This window comes from Plectrocnemia conspersa, unplaced genomic scaffold (genome assembly GCF_051122295.1).
Source record: "Plectrocnemia conspersa isolate PC_06_02 unplaced genomic scaffold, ASM5112229v1 ptg000004l, whole genome shotgun sequence".
NCBI lineage: Eukaryota > Metazoa > Arthropoda > Insecta > Trichoptera > Polycentropodidae > Plectrocnemia > Plectrocnemia conspersa.
The window spans coordinates 13,021,663-13,045,048 of NW_028277168.1; the positions used below are offsets into that span (position 1 = coordinate 13,021,663).

Below are 23,386 nucleotides of genomic sequence, written 5' to 3' on the forward strand. Positions count from 1 at the left end.
TTTTTGGATAACAATATATTTGATTTTTTTTTTAAATTTAAAACATATATGATATTCCCTACAAGCTGAATGGCTCATTATTAAAAAAGGTTTATAGCAATTATGTACTACGTAGCTCAATTTGAATTAATTATCACGATATTCATCTTTGAGATTAGATAAAGCTAATTTGTTATGATTAATTAGAATTACCATAATATAAAAATACATTATTCCGATCTATAACATAATAAAAAAAATACATAGGATCATATAGAATTTGACTTTCAGAACTTTCTAGTAGTAGTCATTGAATATACCATTGCTCTATCGAGCTGGTATCTGTGGATATTAAAACGAATGAGCAGTTTTAAAATACTTATATTCACATTGTTAAAATCGTGTCTCAAAAATTAATAAAATTTAGAATTTGTTATAAAAATTTGTTGCAAAAATAAATATTGGAAAGGGAAAAGAAAGATTAGAGAAATAAATTTAAATTAAAAAGAAATAGTTTCCTGTATCTTTTGAATATAAAAAAATGATACACTACTACTCAGTAATCCATATAATAATTAGCTCATATATATAGTTATTTGTATAATTATATTATTATATTTTATTGCGAAAAATTATGTTTATTCATAATTTACTATAGAAAAATATCAATATATTTTTAGTATTTTATTTTTAAATCAAGATTTTGATGTTACATTAATCTGGTACTTCACTTCTTTTTTAGTTCTCAACGTATTTTATAGTTTCTAATTTTTCTAGTTCTTGCCATGGTGTATAACGTTTATCGATCCATTAACACCTTTAAACTTTAAGATAATTACTTCTCTCTTCATTATAAACGTAACTTCCACGTGCTTTAAATTCATATCATTGTCTTACTTGCTTCAATCTGTGATCAATTTTAGTAGCAAGATTTCATTTTGGCAAGATTAGTAAAATACACTGGTGCTTTAAACATACATTGAAATTCAAACATTTTTAAGGCTATATGTCATGCGGATCTCAACAATAACGTAAGTGTTTCCAAGCTAATAAAAATATCACATTTATTTTTACAAGGCTACCTTATCATTATCTCTCATGATATGTAATAAACTATATTTACATATATACAAATGTCGGGGTGTTTCGATTAAAATTATAAATTTCAATGAAGACATAAATTCAGGTACTTTTGCACGACTATGTTTGTCGACTGTTTTGTATTTTTATGTCGTATAAATTCAACGATAAAAATAATGCCCTCGAAACTCGTGACTTTGCGCTTATTATTGCTTTAGAATTATGACCGTACAAATTTATGGAAAGCGACCGCCGAATATATACTGCTTTCAAAACTCTAAAAGTACGAAAAGTTATCGTGATAGGGTTTCATATTAAATTATTTTGGAACGAGTCCAATAGTTTTTAGCGAAAAATAAAAAATTGCATACATAATATACGTTTGTACGGCTCCGGATTGGACGACGAATATCAATTCGAGGCCGGAATGGTGTAATAGTTAAAACTATCGTGCATGGCACACATGCGGAAACTAATAGCGGGCACTATAATTGGAATTTCAGGTTCAATGTGTTGATTTTGAAGCCCGCGTTATATTTTAATGTGAAACAGTCTGGCTTTGACCATTTGCTCATAACATAGATTTTATATTTTTTTGTATTAATCGTATAAATTATGACTAAATCCGACATGGAAGCTAAATAAAACGCTACTCAAATGCAGGCGGATTGAGCTCGAGTCTTTTTGTGAAAATCGGCCCACATTTGGAGTCGTAAACCTTTTCAAATTCATTGACTGCAAATTTTGTTTGCTCGTAATTTTAAAATATACTTATATAAAGAGGAACTTCTAGTTTCATTTATTCCGAGATTCATTTCTACGCAAAAAACAACTAAAAAACAAGCCTAGGGCTTAGTTTTGATTACAAAAGATAAATACGCACACTATAACCGGCTTATAGATTCCTAAAATTTTATAATACTAGAATATGTATACGCTCTAGTAACTTAATTTACATTTACTTAACGAGTTATTTGATTTTTTTTAAAAGCAGTAAAGTACCACTAATTGCTTAATGAAATCGATTAAAATATCTTTATATATGTATCTAAAATCAGTCAATTATAGGGTTGTTTTAATGTCGTGGGTTAACCAGTAGCTTAACCTGCAGGTCATAAGTTATGACCATTGATTTAAATTAATAAAAATTCTGTTTAATTATTTGTAGCGTTTCTTCGATCGACTGAATTTTTCATTGCAAATAATCTAAATGTTTTTTTTTATGATTAATTGGATCATATTTTTGTATCCTTAAATTTTTAGGTGAAAAATATATAATATTTATTTAAATACCAGGTAAGTTTATGTAGTTTAAGGTTTGCATGAATTTTCTACTAATTCCTTAACATTATTATTGTATTAATCTGGACAATGTATAATATTAGACCGATTAAATTCTTGAGTCTTAGCAAAAATTTAGCACATGTAACACTCACACGAATATATTTTTAGAAGGTCAGTTGGTTAATTTATTGACTGAATAAATATAAACGCATGCCTCTTGGTCACTCTGGTGAAGTATTTTTCTACTTTATCATATTGTACTGTTTTTAATGGTATTTTTTTAATACAAATAAACGCTAAATCTGATATTCCTATATTGTTTTTTTTTTTGCCAATATAATAATACTTTATTGTACCAAGACAGTTTTTATTTACAAAAGTTAAACTAGTATCTTGTCTTAAAGTTGAATTCTATAGACTTTTATATGTATATTCTTATTCTAGCAACGTTATATGAATAAAATCTTTGTAATTCTAAGGTACTTCTCTATGTATGCATGTAAACTATATTCTGCTTAATTGTAATTGGATGCAGAATTTCTCTTGTTTGTGAAATTAATATACTGTAATCTAAGCATAATCCACCAACGTTTTCTCCAATTTCTGATATACTTAACTGCGCTTACATAAATATACGTAGTTTAACGTTCACTCTCTCAGTTATCTAGCCCGTTGCTTTGATTGTGTATTTATATAAACTCACATGAAACAGCAAATTATTTACTTTAAAATACGACCATTAAGAAGTAATACAGTGTTTTTATCATTATTCACTGATAGTAGCAGTAGTGAATTATGTAATAGTGACCTTTAAACTCTAATTTCAACTAAGGATAACGATAGGCTATACTCGCTTTGGGCTATATAAAAATAATATGCAAGTAGAGAAAGTAAATCTTTACCAAAAATACGTTTTAAAACATTTTGTTGTTGTTACCTGGCAGGCGTGAGCCTAATGCGTTACAACGGAAAGTATACCAAGTAAGTCAATTAGACAACATAAATTAATGCAAGTCAGTATTACCAAGCAAACTGCAAGTCTAGGAATCTGTGCCATCTATATAGTCATTTATAAATTATTATGTGCTTTATGATTCATAATCAATAAGTGAAATTTTCCAGCTGGGGGATTTTTTATTAATAGCGTATTTTTATAAATAAAAATTCGAGTCTTCTGCCGTGGCTTAAGCCCGACTATGCTATTCCGACTTAAATGCATATGTATGTATTTATATGAAACATAATATTTATTTGTGTACAATTAAACAGGTACAAATTTTACCCGTTATTGTAATTAGAAAATTCTGAAAAAAACAGTTTTTTACGAAAATAAAATGTAATATAAATTCAAGCCCGGTTCTTTACCAATTATCTAGACATACAATTGACGATTTTTGCCATCATTTTAAATTGTGGGTCGTCTTCAACATTTTCTCGAGCTTTGAAAGCTTTGTTCTACCTGAAACTACATATATTTTTCGATAGAGTACATATTCATAAATTGTATAAGTAAGGCAAATATCTTAAGTTTTTCCCTTATTTTGATAGCGAATCGTAACGATGTATCAAAACACTACCTTACACAAAAGTAGCGCAGCACGGATCCAACCATTAAAACAGTCTGGACATGCATATAAGATTTCTTCCAACGTTTTGATATCCAACAAAGACTTTGCTTAGACGTGCATAGACCTCATATAAACCCTGTAGAACTATAGCTAAAAAATTCTCAAGCATGAATATAAATCTTCAAAATTTAATAAAATAAATTATTGGTAACAAGGTTGATAGCTAGGCATTTGCCCAAAATTAATTTGACGTAATTTTGCAAAGCGCCGCCACAGGATAAAGCGGCATTTCCGGCAATTTCTTAACACGTAGTTTTTTGTGCTTTCTTCCTATATATAAATCGGATGTAACCCTTAGCGGCGAATTTATGGGTCTGTGAAAAAATTCGCTATTGGGCACAAAATCTACGTACGCGAGCACGCAAAGGGGTCGCGTCGTAGTCGGCTTTGTGAAAAGGCACTATTTCATGGCGGGCACCGCCATATTGCACGTTATTAAAAAAGCTCCCCCGGAAAAGATGGCGATACGCTTTGGTATATAGAGAATATTTTTTTAAATAAGCACCGCGCGCATAATGGCGCCGGCGGAGCTTTCGAGCTGGGGGCTTAATGAAAAATATTTTTAATAAACTGCCGTTCGCACGGTTAACCGGCGACCTACGGATTATTACGGGCTCTTGCACGAGACGATAATACAAAATGTCAGATTCGTTATTCGAAGCGATTTAGCCAATGTGCAACCTTTGAAAGGCGAAATGCCGGATCTGCTAGGTATTGTGCCCCGGGCAGATCGGAGACAATGACGTATCTGGCGTGATTAACAATTAAAACTAAATATATTTTTAAATATTGAAGTGCGTGTTTTTTATTTTTTTAACTATTATAACAGAACCCTTAATTTTGTGTTATGGAACCCTAAAGTGAAATGGATCTATACAACAATATATTTTCATTCCCTTTGGCTAACGGTTATCTCAACCTTTCCACTGATATTCCTGTATATTATATTAAATTCCTTCCAATACAAAATTTGATAAGGACCCTAAATACAATTAAGTCATATGTCTACACCTTCTTAACCGCTTAAGGATTTTTCCATTTTAAAAGATGAAATAATGTTTTATGAATCATTATTTCTATTGCTTAATTTTATTATTATTATATCATAAAATATGTGTTTTGCCGAGTAAATTAAAAAAAAATACATATATATTAATTTTCTTGTTGAATATTTATAATTGAACTAAAATAGAAGAAAAGCAAATATTATTTCAAGGTTTGACGACCCTAGGGGTGTGACTTCTTAGCCAGTGAGACGCTTAGTGGAATCTAGTTTTATTATGTTATATTACAATTGCGACAGACGATAATTGGCGAAATGTTTTCTCCGAGTGATGGTAGAGAAACTGGCGCAGGAATGATGTCTGTGGGAGGTCCTCGTCTAGTAGGTCTAATAGGTGGCGTGGGAGCGAGTGTTCAGCAGAAGTTAATTCCTCTCTGCTACGGTGGTGCTCGTGTGGAGGAGTTCCTCTCGGGATGTGAGCGCCTGCTTAAGTATAAGAGTAGCTGCTTGTTACGGCCCTAAGTATCAAGAGCTGCAAAGCTTTGTAACCAATCACAAACATGCAGCGATCATCCAACCAATAGATGTACCCGTTTCTTAGGACAGCGAAATGCCTTTAGAAAGTGACATTCGCTTGATGAGCATTGTCCAAGGACGTATTCTGCAACGGGAATCTTGTCGATCCAGTGACCTTATATATCCGTGATCGTTAATATTTACAGTAAGAACACAACTCGTGTTATTTATGTGATTTTCTGGTCGTAACTAGGGCTTTTGTGTGTAATCTCATCCATTACGCTGTCTTGGATGCTCATTTTGGTCATAAAATGGTATGGTTCTTTCAAACGTGAGCATTTTAACTGTTTAAATTTACAATACAGTTGTATTATAAAATTTCTATCAATACTTTAATAGCAACTAAATATTAATGGTTCAGATTATCTGTGCATTTACTTTTAAGCCCGGATAATAATTAAATACTGTATTTTTTTAAAACTTTGATAAAGTTACTTTAACTTTTATGATATATTGATTATGTATTAAAGTAAATCAATTACAACTTAATAAATAAACTATGCTTATTTCATGTATTCTTCTCTTATATTTATAAAATAAGAATTTAAGGGCATCCCAGCCTGAATTTTAGTCCTAAGCCCATCCACAGGATTAACCCGGTGCTAATCCGGTTCTTAATAAATTTTATTCATAATTTCGGATAAACGCCCGACGATTAAATGACGGATTAAAGCGCTTTTTCTCGCCGATAAGGAAGATGAATGCGTAGGCGGCGAAGCGCCTCGAATTTATATCGGGGAGTGTAACAAATAAAGCCAGATTTATTATTTATATTATTGTAGCCGTTTAACCGCCAGCTAGCGCAAGGAAAGTCGGTTACTTTTCTCGGTGAAAGTAACGAATTTCGACGAAATAATGAATCTAAAATACAACCAAAAAAAATAAAAAAATAATACAAGGTATAATCATGAAAAATCACTTTGAACCAGACGTGTGTATTATAAAATTCATGGAATAAGTTAAGCGTATTCGCAGATGTCATACTTTAAGTGTGAATTTTATATAAAAGTGTCAAACTCGCTCGAAATTACTTTTCAACGAATGTATGACTGGATTTACATGAAAATATATATTTAAATTAAATTAAAGTCAAATTATACGTGGTTTAAAAATAAATAAAGTAAAAACTTTATTTATTATTTTACACAGTAAAAAAATATTAAATGTGTCTTTTTGATTTTATATATAACTATAATATGTATTTCTCTGATCTAAGGATATCACTAAGAAAACGCGTACAATTTATTGTTCGTAATAAGTGCCCTAAACATAAACATAAAATTAAAGCCACGTATAAAATACGCTAGACACAGTAATGTCATACGTGCAAGATAATTTCCGTACACTTTATCGTATGCACTTCATTGTTTAATATTATATAGACTCAAATTACCCATCAGCCCTGAGTGCATTATTGCCAAAGTCACGCTCTAAAGTGCTTTGCCGTTAAATATCAATAGTTTCATAAGCATGAAATTTCCGCTATAAGCCAAACTTACAAGCTCACATAAGATTTTATTTTGACACAATATTAAAATAAAATAAGCCGTTAAGAGTGATGAATTAGCTTTTAACGTTGATTAATTTATGTACAACGTAGCTTTCAATTTTTCTTCTTCTAAATTGCTCGGGAGAGAGATACGCACGCGTAATTAAATATAAATACGGAAATTCTTCCGAAAAGGGGGTCCTTATTTATGGGCAGGAAATAAATTTTAAATCCGCCCATTAGCGTTGATCTTCCAAAAAAACCCTCAAAGTACGCCTAGCTGCGTGGGTACACCTTAAAATTGCCTTACACAGCGTTTTTTCGGGCAAATATCCCCTTTGATGGACATTTATTTAAATAGGCATATAAATTTCTAACCGGAAGGAGCCTTAAAGAGTCCCGCGGAGTTCCATTGCTAAAATGCGTAAGACGGGGACGAGTCTTTAAGAGATTTTCAAATTTCCTCATCCGTCATAAAATCTCTCTCCCGGCACCCGTCACCGAGTTCTTCTCGTCGAAGAAAGATGAAAGCTGCGCAAAATTAAATTGAGGTTTATTTTTTTTAATGAAGCCCCTCTCTCTAAACAAAACTTTTTTTTAATACGACTGGGCAATGAGCGCAATTATATTAAATTCTGCCGCTTTACGTTAGTAATATTTTACGATTTTAAATTTATTACAAACACCAACCAAGACTAATTATGTAGGTGTCAAAATCTTGCAAACAATGATCAAACATGACCTTCGCATACATATTTGAAGCGTTGTTCCTGTATGTTGGGAAGGTCTTTATACATTTTTTTATGATTTCTCAATACAATTTGAACGCTTCCTTTGATTTCGTACAAAGTGTGAGGCTTAATTAAAATTAATTGAATGCTGTTGCAATTCAGATTCTACTATATAAAACCAAAATTGGCAACAGTATGTGGCTTGTCGACCAAATCGAAATACATAAAAGTTAGAGGGTGTTTTTGCTTCGCAAAAAGTTGACCCCTATGCCAACTTTGACCTACTTTTCCGTAAATATAAAACAAACTAGTTGGTCTTTCTTTTAAATATAAGCTAAATTTTATTGATAAAAGTATATTTTTTTGTATAATTTAATTTAAAAATATATGTTCATAATTAATCTTAAAAAAATATCTTCTGTGTATATCTTGCTTTACACTTAGATTAATTGTGCGTATGATTTTTAATTGTAAAAATTATAATTAAAATCGTGTCTATTTTTAATTATACAAAACTGAAATATAACAATTATTATTGTATATTTGACCAATTAAAAGAAAAGCTTATGAAACGTATTAGTAAAATAAAAAAACCCAAAGTTTTAATTTTTTAATAATTATAAGGAATATTAATAATTTATATTATTTTATATTTAATTTAAAGCGTATCAAACGTATCCAAATATTTATTAAATTCTCTAAAATTTTGTTGTACTTTATAAAAATCAAATTTTAAATCTATTCAATTGATTTTGCCATGTGGAAATAATATTGCTCTTTTAATAAAATATAATAACATATAAGCATATTTAAATACAAGAAAAAAATTTATTTTACCGCTTTTAAAGCCACCAATCAAATCTAATTATATTGTTCGTCGTCCGAGAACGACGACGTGCGGCGGTACGGATGATTGTTTATCGATATACAGGACCAAATAGGGAGCTTCTGCTCTTTTTAACTTTTAATAACGTAATACATAGTTATTAACTCTTAGTATTTATTATATGCCTAAGACCCAAAAATGTACAGAGACCGGCAGTCGCTGTGGAGGTAGTCAATCAACAATTTACTACTTTTCAGCATCGCCAAGTGTCACGTTGTTACATTTTACAGATCCTCTTGCTCTGTGTATTAAACAGAAATACTTCCATCAGTGACGTTTGATCAGAGATATAGATATTTTATGCACATTGGCAAAATTTGTGATAAGGCATCGAGGATGCTCGGCTTTGTTGTACGTAGCGCGTGTCACTTCAATAATTTTTACGCGATTTGCGTTCTGTAAGATACGCTAGTTCCTAGCATCTTAAAATAAAATTTTTGGGATATCTCGATAATTCCGTATTTGTTTCTTTGTGACTTTTTGCTAGGAACGTTAGGATACAATTCATTGCATTTTGGGCGTAGCGTCTACTAAATGAAGCACTTTTTCAATTTATTAAGGGGCAGTAAGCAATTTTTAAGGTTATTACAACATATCAATGCCATCTTGCCTTATTTAGACTGGATAAAAAATCAAATGGGATTCGAATCCAGAGTTTTTATGTATTTTTCACCGACTTATACCGTGCAGGTATAAATACATATAAATAAAAAAAAATACTAGTGACAAGCTATTGCTATAATATAACTATTCCTAAAAATTTGAATAAAACTAACACGTTGAAGGTCTCTAATAATAGTTGCTCCAAAATAAATCTTGCATCCGTAGAGCAGTTCTTACTATAAATAATAGTACAACATTCGAAATCTAAACTGTAACGAGATAGTGATAAAATGTTTTTATATTGATAAATGCGCTTCCGGCAACCTTAATAATTACTTTTAGTTTGTGTATCTAATTTAAATATTATTGTAGAGTACAGTATTTATTTAATTCGATTGTAGGCTTTTGAAGTATTGTACATTCATAAGATTTTTTTTTGATAATATGTTGTGTTACCATTGTTTTCTTAAAGATTACTATTGCAATAATATTAAATATATACTAGGTGTATATTAACAAATTTTGCAAGCAATAGTAAAATTTAAAGTCTTTCTTTTATGAAAAAAATGTATAAAAACACAAAGGCGTTGATGGTCTGTTTCGGCGCCAGTTAACCGTAAGGTTTTTTTTTACTTTTTTACACTTTTATGACGCCTGAATCTTCTTTATTCGCATAATACACAGCGTTCCAGAAAACCTGATGAAAATATAAATACATCACATACACACCTAATACCGCACATAAACAGTATACTTTATCGAACGGCCATTAGTTTTACGGCTTTTGGTCGTATAGGTATAAGGCGCCCGTGAAATCTGACCAGTGGAGCTAAATCACGTGGTTTATCGCCAAAATGTTATTTTGCGAGTGTCGCCTTTACAATATTTATGTCCGATTGTCGATACAGCTGCGGGATTTGGCCGGACACTAAATAAATTGGCAGTTTGTTGGGCCGGTCACGACCACATTAGCTACGTGATGACACCGCCCGGTAATAGGACCAACGTGTGGAGGGCTTAAGGGCTTCAAATTTCGATACGTTCGATCATACGAAAGTGACTTATCTCCGGGCCGACCTTTGGCCACAGACTCCGTACCGACAAATCGATCCCGGATGAAATATTTTCTAAATTGCCTCCGTGGCACTTGTATGTCTATAAATAGATTTTAGCGTTTCTTTAATATTTTATTAAGAAACGTAAACACTCTCTCAAAGTCACTACAATAATATTGGCAGATCAAATAAGTACAAAAACTTATAAAGCGGTAAAATTCACATTAAACGCAAGAATAGCCAATTCGATACGATTCACCAATTACTGTCAAAAATGTCTGAGAAAGTTTCCATTAAAAAAAACTATAAACATTACACAATATTATTGTAAATATATTTTTTCTTCTAAATCCAAAAAATCAAGAATTTATCAAAACAGTTTGTACATAATATGGATAATTTTGTAAGCACAATATTGACGTTTATTATTAAACATATACATATTATAAATTAGCCGGTAGTTTGCTAATTGATAATACTTTTTTTCAAGAAAATTTTTTTTTTGAAAATTCATGAACGACTTTCGTTTTGCTGTATTTTTAATAAAATACTGTATGTTTTCATATATATCTTATATAAATGTACAATTAATTTATTTGATTATTAGTTGAATGTATTAGACATTATTAAAAAATATTATTCGAAAGATATTTTATATTTTATGGACGGAATAGCGTAGTCCGTAACGTCTCAGACTAGTAACTCTGAAGTTGCGTGTTCGAGCCCCGGCAGCGACACTCGAATTTTTATTTATAAAAAAATGCACTATTATTAAAAAAAACCGGCCCCAGCTGTATTAATATAGATTCCCAGAGTTTTAGTCCTTTGTAAGTATTTATTATATCTGATTGACTTACTCACTTGGTACAGATTTTCCCCGTTGTAACGCATTGGGCTTACGCCTGTCAGGTTACGACGGAAGATTCAATAAAAAATATAATAAATAAATAATTTTATTTACGACACTTATTTGTATTGTATACAGTGTGTATGTTTATTACAATATTAATAATACACGAAGGCAAAATTATTTTACATGTGAAAGGATTTTGTAACTTTTGATAATTTTACATTTTTTTATTTCCTCTTGTAAACTAGAAAATAGTTATTAACTAGTAACTTGTACTTCATTTTAAAATATATATTTTCCTGTAAAATTAATTTTGTACTAAACGTTTATGAAAATAGTTAGCAAATATATATAATGGATACTTTATTTAATATAAATGATTTATATAAATGTTATTTACGTAAAAACATAATCAAGGCATCTAAAATACCAAATAATTAACTGTTTTAAATTAACATATTAATATAAAACATTCATTAATATTTATTACCTTGTTAGTAAAAATCATAATCAAAAATGTATGTTAAAATATTTTTTTTACCAAAACAGTGGCATAGTCTTTCGATGCGGGAATTAAAGTAGACGCCGTACACACAGATTTTGAAAAGGCGTTCGACAAGGTGTGAAGTTTTTATTTAAAAAAATTTTGAGCTTCAGTTTCTCGGATAATTTAACTCCGTTATTCTTACACTATTCATAGACAGTTTGTAACCTATGGCGGCCGATTGCTTAAAGAAATATCAACCGTTTAGACACTTTAGAGGTTCCTCAAGGGAACATTACATTAGCCTTTTTATTTATGTTATTTATTATTGTCATACATATGGGAGTAATAAATTCAAGTTTTTTTCTGTATGCAGATAATTAAGATTTTTTAAATGCATTCGGTCGTTTTTGCTTCTCTATGAAGATTCTATTCCGTCAACCATTTGATTTTTAGTGTCGTAATGTGACATACTGTGTCATTTTCCTGATCCCTTTCGCCGTCAGATTATTTTCACCATTTCAGTGGGAAATATTTCGGCTAAAAAACTTTCACTACAGATCTTCGGGTCACTTTTGAGAGTAAGTGAAAATGCTCTCTACACATATACGACGTTTTTAATAATTATTTAAAGATGTTCGACCTTGTTATGAGGAACAAATTTCACTTTAACGATCTGACAGTTATTCGTGTATTCTATGATAATTAGGTTTGCAGCATTTTTGCTTTAAAATTTAGAATATAGAATCATTAAATAACCAAATACTCTTATTCAATAAAAAAGGTCAAAAAAGGTTTTTGAGATATTTTTACAAGAGGAATTTGGCTATTATCAGTTTTAGTATCTAAGCGCCTTTCTTTTGTGAGTGTTGGGTTACAATTCGATGAGTTCTAGCAAAAAAAATGTCAACAAACAAATCCTTAAACTACTAAAAGATACATTCAGCATTCGAACTAATTTCAAGGAAGTCCAGTCTTGTATTTGGGAAGGTCTTAAACAATCATAATCGCCATCTGATTCCTTAATACTTTAGCATTGTACATTGATCTATGTATTTAAAAAATAAATGATACGAACTCTACCAGCTACGAACAGCTGGTCCAGTTCATATCATTTCATTTTATGATTTTTTCTCTTTCCTACATATTGTTTTTATATTTATTTTTTTGATGTATTTTAATAATACGATTATGATACGATATGACTATAAAAGAATTTTTGTATTCCTTAAGTTACATATTTCTTATTATTTTTTTAATATTATATTGCTTATTGTACTGATCATTAAATGAACAATATTTTTTGTAAAATAACCAATATATCAGTATTAAAAATACAGCAAAAAATATTATTCTGTAGTTTTGTATTAAAGATATTATAAAATTAGATTTATAACCATATAGCATAAATATAGCTTTTTTTACTTTTATATTATTGTACAAATATTTTTAAATGTCATTTCTAAAATATAATAAAAAATGAAATGTATTCAATGAGTCAAACCTATATAGACATAATACGTTTGATTATACGAGAATTATAATAATTGAAAGCTGGTTTGCTTTACAGCGGTTTCAAATACCACACAAACGCCGACTGCATTTATTTGGATAAATAAGGTACCTAGTACCAATCTTGGGTAATCTATGAACAAAATCGTTGTCTAAAAGTTCAACGTTCAACCATCTTTTCTCACGAGCATCCTGTCTAGTTTCACAACAACCATTGTTAATAAATACTTAATTGTAAAGTTCAATTAAATTCCTGACATAATTATATTCAATAAACAAATAATTGGACGTTTGATTCTAAGACAAATAACTTATACTTTATGACAAGGTTTTATGATAGTACATGTTCATAGGGCATGCTTTTAAAATATGAATATTGCCATTAACATACGCAAATTTATTAACATTGATGTACATCTAGCAATTATGATAAATAAATCTGTTTTCAACTAGCCTAGATAAAATTAACCAATTCCTATATTCTATTATCTATGGCCACACATCGAATTATCGATAGCGTGGATCGTTTTGACGTGGCATTTTGGATCAAGCCTATGTGTTATATAGGATGATAAGAGCTTAATTAGGGCTTAGTGATTTTAGCATAACTAAATTTGAAACCAAATGGCGAATGATGCAATTAAATTGCATTAAAAGAATAGTAGTTTATTTATAACATAAAATCGTTGTTTAAATCATACACGACTTGTATATTCGATTTTATTATTATTTATCATACTGTATATATTTATTAACAAACCTAGCAAAATTGTACGTGCAACATCATTGTTGCCATTCTTTCTCAGGGGCGTAATTTTGTTGCAAACGTTAAATGTCAAAGCGAGCACGTTTCCGATCGCCTAGCGATTGCATACAGTATTTTTTTCCTCTTCAATTTCTTGCGATTTTCTTTCGATGACGAAAGCCCTCGGCGGTTGCATGCAGAAATGTGCAGCAATATTTTCCCGTTTGCATGATCGGCCAATGCGGTTTCCGTGCGATGCATCCGAGAAGTTTTGTTCCGCAATTAAAGTATCGAAACGCAGCCAAGGCGGTTTTCATTCCGTAATAATAATAATAATAAACCGCATACAAGAAAAAGTTTTAATAACTCAATGCAGTTAAAAATTTGGTGAAGTCTAAGTAAAAGTATAGTAGAGACACGATTTCTTTCTCAATTCTTTTCTAACTAAAAACCATTCTAAAATCTTATTACTATTCATTATTACTATTCTCAAAAATAAGTTTGTATATATAGAAGAATTTGTTGATTTGTTTTACTGACTTATAATATTTATTTACTACTATACTATACAATAAATATTCAATCATTATTATATCCTAAATTAATACTATTATTTACAACATATGTTATTTCAACTTTTATTTATTTCTACAAAATCACAGCCAACAATAATACAACTCGACACGCCACGTAGACTTTTTGACTTCAAAGCTATAAAATTTTAACATAACTGCTTAAAATCGGCACTTAAATATATCTATATTGTAGTATTTTATACATATGTACATAATATTTTGTTACTAGTTTCTTCTGTGTTTATTTGGTCACAAAGTCACACCATTCGGCACCAAAACCCGAAAAATCTTATTCTTATTTAAAGCGCAATATGAGTAATTATTAGTTCAAACACTTGATGTGTCCAGTTTTATTTATTAGTATTTAAATGGTGAACCAATTATTTAAAGAGTATTGGTTTTACACCACATTGCTACTACATAAAGCAATGTTCTTCTCAAAATTAATCGATTCTTACTCTACGAATATTGCTCGGAGCTAGTGCCCGGTTGAGCAAAACAAAAATAACTGTTTAACTCAAATATCAAAAGCAAGTAAGCTTTTTGTAACTGTAATCACTTAATTAAAACTTAATTGAAAGTCAAAAAAATACATTTTAAATACATATTGTGATGTTTATTTCTACTCGTATGTATTAACACATATTTTATTTATGATATAATATTAAAATCATATTTAAATTGTAGCTCAATCAATTATGTGAAAATTTGGAGCAAATAAAAAATTTGCAAGAGTATATAATTATTTTCATAGTATTTATGAAATAAATAACAAAAAATAGCATACAATTTTACGCTGATTAACATAGCACGTTTTTAAATTTACACATTTGTGAGTTAAGTAAAAAATGTCGACCTTGAAACGAGTTAAATTCAAGGCCAAATTAGATTATCGCATTATATAAATATGCATATTTTTTGCAGACCTTCCATTCATAAATATACATATTTTTGTTATTTTTCGATAACATTATATACGTCTTATAAAAATATAAATTGTATTGATATAAGATTATTATATAAAAATTATTCTATTACATCATTGTACCCTTTTTTGAGAAAATGCACGTTGAAAATCTAAGACTATTTTAATTAACATGCAGCCCAAGATAAAAAAATAAGTAAAAAATGCAATAAATATAGCTATTATATGCTATATATTAGAAATAAATCAATATATGTATATAAAATAAATTGTTTATTATGCATGTATATAAGGATTCATTATCATTTTTTGCTGTTCGATCATACCTGTGATCAGACAATTAGACTTTGCTCATTTGGGTTCATAAATATGTTATATAGTTTGTGGTTAAGTCTCGAAGCATTATTTACTGCGTCAACTATTATATATACCGCAAAATCATTTATTAAGTTTTTTTTCATTCCAAATCTCAGATCAACACCAGATGCCAAAATGTGTTATTTCAGCGGTAATTTTATTCAGTGTTATATAAACCGAAATTTAATCAATTAGCAAATGCTATTTTTAATTGACCTTATTGTGCATATTATATTATCCAAATATACAAACAATATCATGATATGGTATGTATTTTTGGCAACTTATATTATATATATATATATATATATATATATATATATATATATATATATATATATATATATATATATATATATATATATATATATATATATATATATATATATATATATATATATATATATATATATATATATATATATATATATATATATATATATATATATATATATATATATATATATATATATATATATATATATATATATATATATATATATATATATATATATATATATATATATATATATATATATATATATATATATATATATATATATATATATATATATATTTAATATTCTGTGTGTTTACATAAAACATTTCATTTGATGCTATATCTAATATTTGTCAGGACTAATGACGTCAATGTCATCTGCACACATATCCATGGCATTAAAAATTATACAGAAAAGTGCACCCCCTTGCCTGAACCCATTTCTTTTGTAAAAAAGATATGTCATTTTGGATTTTATATTATATATTACAAAATTCAATTATCACAGTTACTCTACGTCGCATGTATTAATTTAAATTCAAATTTTATCTTACGTATATTGTACACTTTGCACTTTTCTTTAATGTAAACGTTTTCGGGACTGTTTAAATATAGGGGATAAAATGAGTTTATATTCAGAGCGTGGACACGAACGCAGTCTCAGAGAAAAACCTTTTAAGACGACAGAAATAATATTTTCCGGGATTATCTCGGAATACTCGTCGTAAGTACGACGACGGCAAAATTTGCGATTTTCCTACCCTTGCACGCAACACAAGCGAAATCCAGAGGAAATTTACGCTCTTATTGCGTTTATAATAATCTCCATATTTATATCTGACGAAATAAACACTTTTTTGTGAATGTGTGTGTGCGCGTATATTTTTTTTATTAGAATGAAAAAACTCTCACGGGAACAATGGGATACTTGAACGCGCCACAATTGGTTGCATATAGTGTGTGAATATTTCAAAGGGGTGTGTATATTTGAAGAGGACTGGCTAGACAAAGGGGTGTTGACTGATATCTTCTGTGCACAACTACGTAATTGTCGGCGCGAGAGTGCTGAGCTGCGACCCTCGAGGGTCTTCGGAAACAACCCTTAAATATTCATATTTCATTCCATGCGAGCAAACAAGCTTTTCTTTTGAGAATCCACCCCTGACGAAAATCGCGACTTTTGTTTTTACTGTTAATATTTAACCATACTTTTAGCAAAGGATTTTGGACTAAAATGCAGTATTGCATTTTATTTTATTTTCACCTAAAAAGTGTTTTATTTATCAAAATAAATAAAAGTTGAAAAAAGCGAAATTTGGATAATGAGCTGAATAAAATAAAACCTTTTAGCCAAGTCACTTGATTTTTATTGAGAGTCTATTTCGTCACATGGTGACTAGTATGGTCTTGTTGTAGAACTATTCGACTTATTATCTTGGTCTTGTTGTAGAACTATTTGATTTTTATTTCTGAAGCCAGGACATTATAGTTTATCTTTTCTGGTCTTTCACCTTCATGATTATTCTTGATTTCATAAGTTCCCGTTCGAAGTTTTTAAACCATTTTTGACATTTACGTGTATTTCGTGATTTTTTTAAATTAATTCATAAGGCATGCAATTTCGTATAATTTTTTTATTTGGTAAAAATTCTGCAATCGTAAGATTTAGAGACCAATTTTATTTGAATATCGAAATGTACAATCTAGATGTACATAAACACAGACTTAACAAAAAAAGTGCTCAGGTATCAACGGGAAAAGCACGACTGACAGTTAAAACTTGAACTTAAAAATAACGAAATTTATTTCGGGATTACCTAATGAATATTAAAACACATTAAAATAGTGGGTACAAAAATAAAGTTTAAAACTTAAAGCATTTCAAACGGATATTTTATTCGGTCTGATATTATATAATACAAGAATATTAGAAGAAAAAATAAATATTGCAGATTTGATTATCATTTTTAAAATATACATAGTATTTACATATATTTTTATTAAACGATAAATATAAAACACGTAATTAATTCATACTATATTTACCTAATATATGTATTTATTATATTTTTAACAAACACTTTTTTTATGCAATATTAATTAAAATCATGCACACTTTACTTTTACGGGAAATCACTTAAGAAACTGATCCTAACGCTTTTTTTATTAATTCGCGTCGGTCTTAAAATTATTGGTATAAATAAAAATTCAAGTAATTTTTTTAATGCAATAATTTTTAATAAACACATTTTCGATCTTAGTTGTGTTTACTTAATTATTATTTATTATTTAGTTTATTGAAATAAAATATTTGTAGTTTTATACCCATGTACGTTTTTAATATTACATTTGTATGTATATAATTCTATGTTAGTTTCAAACGCGATGAGTGTGTATAAAGATTTTCTTTTATACACATGCCCCTTTAAAGGTCCATTGGCTCGAGTGGAAAGCGGTATAAAGTGGTGGTAAGCCAGATTCCTGCAGTGCCTCAATGACTCCTGGGGGTTTCATGTTTGATCGTTCTCTGAAAGCCTCCAGGCTGCAGCCGCAGACGGCAAACAAAGTCCTGAAACAACTTTGACTCTTTTCCAGACCTTAATAGCCTATTTTCGATTAAGAGTTGCACTCTTAAACACTCTTAAACTTCAACGATATTTTTATTGATGGGATGGTATAGATAGTAACACAATATATAGTATAGGTGATCTTAATTTATATATTTTATGTTTAGGGCAATCAAAAACGAATTAATATGAACGTATAATTTTTAATATTACCACGAATTTAATATAAATTTATTATATATATATGTCAATATAGATACGAAATAAAATAATGAAAAAAAACCTAGTGGCGAGAGGAATCGATATTGTGTGCGAATTTTTTTTCAATGCTATTTCCACTTGCACACATCGTTCTATTCTTGTTCTGCCATACATAAGGGGATAAACGGATAAGATACTTGTAAGGTTCTTTGAAGCAACGCCGCAGCTATCTCTGCGCGCTTAGGGTTGGTTAAATTCGGAAAGAGGCTTTCTCGACAATGGTAGATTCGGCCTTTCCGACAGGATACCATTCTTCCAAATCTTACAAAAGCCCCGTGTACCACATTAGTATACATCGACTGCGTTATCACCGTTATTACGTTATTCCCAACATACAAATATGGGACGATAAAGTTAAACTTACACTCAAATAATGCGCGAACACTTGGCAATTTGTGTGAGTAATAGTTGTTTCTGGTCTTACACGTGGATGAAAATTACGCTATTTTCAGCGTAAATTCGTTTATATATTTTGATAAAAAAACAAATTTTAAGCGTGTAAAATTTTGCTACAAGCAAATCATTTTTTTTATTTAAATTACTATTGTATGGGTGTGTGTGAAGCGTAGTATTTTAATTAAACTAGTTTATGAAATGAAACTCGTCATTTAAAAATATAGTTTAAAGCTTTATACAGTTTTAATGTAAAATTTTAAATATAAAACACTATAAATTATCTGAAACCTATGTATAAATATAATATATAGTGACAATAAGGTAAAATATAATTAGCTTTTTAATACAATAATGAAAATTAAATCAGTGAACTACAATATATTGATTTTTTAATACAAACTTACTATAAATTATTAGTCTTTGTATAAATTTAATTTATTATATTTATCTGGTATTACTTTTTAGATATATAATATGAATTTTCTTACTTTCTTCACGTATCTGTCTCTATAGTTTTTTTCTTGTTTAATGGCTTGTAGATCTAATTATTTCATATAAGCTTAAATATATTTCTCTCGTTTTTACATACTATTTAGATTATAAAAAAATTAATACGATAGTTGTTGTAAGCACTGTTATTGAATTATAATGTAATTGTAGCAATTTCACAAGAGGCTATATTATTTTTAATTTAGATTATTATTATGTCTGTATGATCATAATTATTCGTCTGGTTCATATTTCGGATTAGATTTCACTCACCTTACATTTCAATGAAACAATATGAATCCTAGTTATTGTAAAAATTGTAATAATAATTTATGAAGATTATTTAAATCACTGCAAAAAATTAAACAATAATTCAATAATCTATTTTCTTAATAACTAGGCTTTTATTTAAAATCTCAATCATCCATCTCTCAATTACACATTTTGAACGATTTACAAAGAATTTTGCATACTTACTCTTTAGGACCCTACAAAAGACTTTCACCTCCTCCTGATTATTCTGTTTTAATGAATATAATCTGTTCTATGAGCTTTTCCTCAGTTTCACTCTGAAACCTTTAAAAAAGTTTAGACATCCATTACAAGACATACATTTGAATGTTATTTTTCTTAAAAAACTAGAACAATTTACAACGTGGCACAAGAATAAGTCTAAACTTTTATAGCAGTGTAGTTTAACTAAAAGTATACAAAACATAAAATGTAAAGATAAATAATAAATCTTATGATTATTTGTTTTTACTGTTTTTAAAAGACAGCTGCTGCAAATTATCACAAGCTTGCTTTTTTTTATGGAAATGACGCTATGACTAAATAAAAATAATAAAAAGTAGTAAAGGTCATTTCGAAAATTGAAAAAAATATTTGCTTTCGATTAATGTTCTTTATGAACAAAGCTAATACATGCACATAACTGGTATTTATAATACCGTTTCTTAACCGCTTATGTGCCAAAATAATTTTACGTAGTACGTCATCTCAATATCACATATTTTTAGAATTAAAAAATATATGGCAAAGGAGTCTCTGGGTGTCATTTGAACAGTATTTGTGGAAGTTAAAAATCGAAGTGCTAAATTTGTAACAACAAATCATTATTGAATTACTTTTTTTATTGATAAACTTATTTTTTAAGGCAAAAGTAAAATAAAACAAAAAAGTATGATCTCTTGTAATAATCTATTTCTGAGTTAATTAGCATTTGTTATTAAAAATTACGTTTCATATGTTACAAAAGCGCAAGTGGCTAGTGATACTTTGACTTGCACAAAAAAAATGAATTCTAGCCATTTTTAAAACAGAAATTCAAGTGGTAATCATTGTAAATGATTCTCCATAAATTACTACATATCTAAATTGTCTTGTAGTGTTATTCGTAACATAAGTGAGAGACCCGTAGGTGGCTCATGGCAATACAGTCGTTACGCGATTGAGCCCCGTACGTGGCACGTGGCATTATAAATAATAAATTGCGTGCCCAGAGAATTTTAAAGTTTTCCAATCGCATCGAAATAAATTGTATCAACATTAGTAAATTAATCATTATATTTTTACTTTCCAAATATATCGCAATTTATCATTCCTTGAACTCTATTATTTCTTGTAAGAAGGTCACTGCACTAAACCTACTAAAGTATGTTGTTATTAGGAATAAATGTATTTAGATTACTGCAAATCATTATTTTAATGTTACACGTTAAAATTACGTATTGTATTTTATATTTATTGTTTAGTACTCGCGAAATCTAACGCAATTTGGTTTAGCTTCCATTTTTAAGCCTATTTGTGTATACTACACAGTCACGCTGTACCAGCAGCCGAGCAGCATAATTGAATAGTAAAATTATTGCACGTGAGAGCTGCGCGTTTCAAGACACATTTAGAATTCAGCTTAACGCCCGCCTACTTTATCCCGCGCATTGTTATAATTAAACGGAAAAGCGTTGACGTGCAGTCAGCTAGTTGTGTTTGTGTGAGTGCTCAAAACTGCACATGAGCCATATTGACTTTGTTGCACAATATATGCAACCGAGATGAAAACGTTACTCAGTCCGGAATACTTAATGCTGTCACGTAATACTCGTCCGAACGTCTGTCGTCATTGTGGCGCGGATGCCAAATATACCTGTCGTGTGTGGGCTTATAAGCTCTTCGTATACCCTTTAAAATACTACAGACAATACCACACAAAAGTCGATCATGCACGTTTATCGTGCAGCTGAAAATAACGACGATTTTAGAGCTTTAAATGCGTCACGTTGACAGCTTTTGTTCATGTATGAACCAGAACTAGCAAAGGGGTTTTATTAACGCATTTACGTTGATATTAAAAGGCCATGGTTTAGAATCTCATGAATCCAAATTTTTGTTAAATATTTTATTGTTTAAGAGAGATCAGAATAATTGTGATCATTGATGAAAAGTAGGCATATTTCTTTTGGGACAAATATCATATAAATCAAGTTTCAATAGTAAAATAAGATGTAAAAGTCATTTACAATATGATTTTTTGATTAACTTGGATGTTTTTATTTAAACTCAGAATTTTTAGTAGGTTTAGACCCAAATCATCAAGCAAATACTATTTTAATCGCCAGGCAAATGGTATATATTTTATTAGGCAATTAGTTTAGTATATATTTTATTAGGCATTTCATGGTTTATCACTGATTTGTCATTACAACGAATATCATTTGTGACTTTTTTTGCGAGTGGGTATAATTTTGTGTCAGCGCATAAGACGTCAAAAAATCATTTCTCACACTTCTCTAATTTGGCTCGACTAAATTAATTATAACTTGTCTTATAATTTTTAGTCATAGAAAAGTTTAAAAACCTATAATTATCGATATAAATAAAACTGTTTGATTTTTATTATTGACAATAAATTTACCCAATAAATCAAACAACACTCAGACTAAAAAACACTGTTATCTTTGATTGAACATATGTTTAATTTGCTTGTCACAAAATAACATAGTTTATCTTACTATTATGCACCTTTTTCAATAACGATTTTAACCTATTCCCTCTTTAGTTTACTGTGATATTTTAAAATACCATTTACATTATAATAACTTAAGATTGCATGTTTTAAGATTAATCAGATGTAATCAACCCATAGCATGAGAAACGCTAGTGAGTTTTAAACACCTTTATGCTTAATAAGAGAAATACTAATATTATTCCGTCGAAAGAGTTTTTCTTCTTCTTAATATGTATTTTTTGTGTATATTTAAACTTCCATGTAATATAAATAAATCATATATGGCGCTAGAAATAATGTATTAATCTTTACATATGTATGTACATATGTAAACATAGGATTTTAACTGTTCACCTAATCCAAACTCGACACGATCGTGGTGTACGTGCTGAAAAATTAATTAACTGAGTGCGTGTAACGTTTCAATACGCCTCTTTAATAATGGTGCGCGTACACAAGTGCCAGAAGGGTTGTTGGGGAAATTTTTATCAATGCTGATGATGGAAGTTTAAATCCCTCATAAGCACTTGGAAAGAGGATTTCAGACAAAGTTCGCAAGCAAGTTGATTACAATGCGTTAAATATTTAGTGTGGCCCGCCGTTTCTCAAAGCACTTTCGTGCAC

The 23,386-nt window shown here is 29.5% G+C and overlaps 1 protein-coding gene across 2 annotated transcripts in view; it reads left to right on the plus strand.

Moving 5' to 3' along the window:
• Positions 1-23,386, plus strand: part of LOC148235965 (uncharacterized) — a 163,949-nt gene that overhangs the window by 73,108 nt on the left and 67,455 nt on the right. The window lies entirely within an intron of this gene.